We start from the raw sequence: 2,643 nt of genomic DNA on the forward strand, positions 1-2,643 counted from the left end.
AATGTTATTGATCTGAGTAAAGAATGTGGAAAAAAAAATCTGAAGAAGGCTGTTTAAGATGTCCCTCTATCTCTCCTTTAATTGTTCTTTTTCTTAAACTTACCTTACCCCAAGGATTTGATCTGCACTGCTCTGTTGAAACAGATCACCCAAGCCTGCCATTTCAAGCAATGCCTTATGTACTCAAAATATTTTCTTGGCTCCCCTTATTAAATGTACCTATATAATTTTCTACCCCAAAGAAGGGCTTACTATCAGTTGAAATATTATCTGAAAAACTCCATGCTAAGAGGTTAATGACTCATAACTAATTTATTAGTACTCTCTTGGGTATCACCACTTTAGCAAGTTAACCTGCCTTATAACTCAGAGGATTTGACGATTATTAATATTTAAGGGCCTTTATATGAGCCTATTGTGACAGATATGATTGGGACATAGGTCCCTTCCCAGAAGCCCTCAAATCATCACTATTTTGGTCCCTTGCTTTATTCACCTTAAGAAAAATTCTACCTAAGTACTCCATGTTACAAGTAAAATCACCTTGATGTGGGATGGAATTAGGATCAAATTGATTGTGTCATCCCAAAAGAATTATAAGACTCAGTGACTCACTTTCCCAAGTTTTATTGTAATACTGTGAGTGACCACAGGGAGAGAACCAGAATAGTAGAAAAGTATCTCTGGAATAGTGAAAGGAAAAACACTTATATCTATAGTATGTATAAATTGATTATCAGTCTCATTATAATAATCTCCACCTTAGGGAGGTACAGGGGAGGGCCTGTCCTTCTCATTATAATATTCTCCACCTTTGGGAGGTACAGTGGAGGGCATATCCTAATTTGGAGCTGCTGGGCTCCTAAGCCAACCCCAAAGTGGGTACCTTTTTCAGTGGAGCTGTGTTTTGGGTGTTTACATGTCATAAGGTGAATCTGGGGACAAATTTGGCCTTTTCTGCACATGTCTCTTTCTGTTTCCCATGGCTAGTTTCACAATTTTCATTAGAATTTCTATATTCTGTCTTGCGTCTTACTGTAATATGACCTGACCCTTTATGGTCCCATTATGGGTACTGAGCACTGTGGGTACAATAACCTAGCATCCTGACTTGTAAGTTATCCATTAACTGGGGTCTTGACTCCCTTTTGGAGCTAATATCTGAATTAGAGCTTGGATCTTAGGTTTGTCTGTTAACCCATTTTTCACCTCCTACATCACCCTGAAAGTAGGTAAAAGACTTGATATAAAATTCTATTTAAAGATATAGTAGGGGCTCTTAGCTCCTCTCCCAAGCTCGGTGCCAGGATCTGCTGCTTCAGTCTCATCCCTGAAACAAGATGGTGAAGGCCAGAAGCTGTATTGGATGCCTGGTGACCAGCGCTGCATTCAACTCCAATGGGGTAGACATTGTGGCCATCAGTGACCTCTTCATTGACCTCAACTACATGGTTTATATGTTTCAATATGTTTCCACCCATAGCAAGTTCAAGAGCACCATCAAGGCTGAGAATGGAAAGCGGTCAATCAATGGAAAAGACATTAACATCTTCCAGGAGCAGGACCCTACCAATATTAAGTGGGGAGATGCTGGAGCTGATTATGTTATAGAGTTCACTGGTGTCTTTACAATCATGGAAAAGACTGGGGCTCACTTGAAGGGTCTAGCCAAGTGGGTCATTATTTCTGCCCCTTCTGCTGATGCCCCAATGTTCATGAACCATGATAAATATGACAATTCCCTTAAGATTGTCAGTAACACCTTCTGCACACCAACTGCTTGGCCCCTTGGCCAAGGTCATTCATGACAACTTTGGCATTGTGGAAGGACTCATGACTACAGTCCATGCCATTACTGCTACCCAGAAGACACTCGATGGCCCCTCTGGCAAACTGTGGCGTGATGGGTGTGGTGCTGCCCAGAATATCATTCCTGCTTCCACTGGTGCTGCTAAGGCTGTAGGCAAGGTCATACCTGAACTAAATGGGAAGCTCACAGGCATGGCTTTCTGTGTTCCTTCTCCCAATGTGTCTATTGTGGATCTGACCTGCCACCTGGAGAAAGTTGCCAAATATGATGATATCAAGAAAGTGGTGAAGCAAGCATCAGAGGGACCCTTGAAGTGCATCTTGGGCTACACAGAGGACCAGGTTGTATCCAGTGACTTTAACAGCAACAAGCACTCTTCTACCTTTCATGCTGGTGCTGGCATTACCCTCAATGACCACTTTGTGAAGCTCATTTCCTGGTATGACAATGAGTACAGTTACAGCAACCATGTAGTAAAACTCATGTTCTACATGGCCTCCAAGGAGTAAATTGGAAAGCCATGGATCTTCATCCCCAGCCAAAAGTAGAGTTCCACCACTGGTGAGCCCACATCCCTGACCTATGTTTCCATAATGAGGATCCCATGCCCCGTTCACATTGCTGTCCCAAAGCATCCCTGTAGGAGGGAGGAGAAGCCTAGAGTCCTCTATTGTGTACATGCCATCAATAAAGTCACCATATTCAGTGCAAAAAAAAAAAAAAGAAAGAAAGAAATAGTAGGGACAGTGTGTGGTGCAGTTGTTAAAGCACTAGCCCTGGATTCAGGAGGACCTTAGTTCAGATCTGGCCTCAGACACTTGACACTTACTAGT

The 2,643-nt window shown here is 42.4% G+C and overlaps 1 pseudogene; it reads left to right on the plus strand.

Annotated features, from left to right (window-relative positions):
- Positions 1 to 1,433: 1,433 nt before the first annotated feature.
- LOC122735500 lies at positions 1,434 to 2,319 on the plus strand (annotated as a pseudogene).
- The last annotated feature ends 324 nt before the right edge of the window (positions 2,320 to 2,643 follow it).

This window comes from Dromiciops gliroides, chromosome 1, assembly GCF_019393635.1.
Source record: "Dromiciops gliroides isolate mDroGli1 chromosome 1, mDroGli1.pri, whole genome shotgun sequence".
NCBI lineage: Eukaryota > Metazoa > Chordata > Mammalia > Microbiotheria > Microbiotheriidae > Dromiciops > Dromiciops gliroides.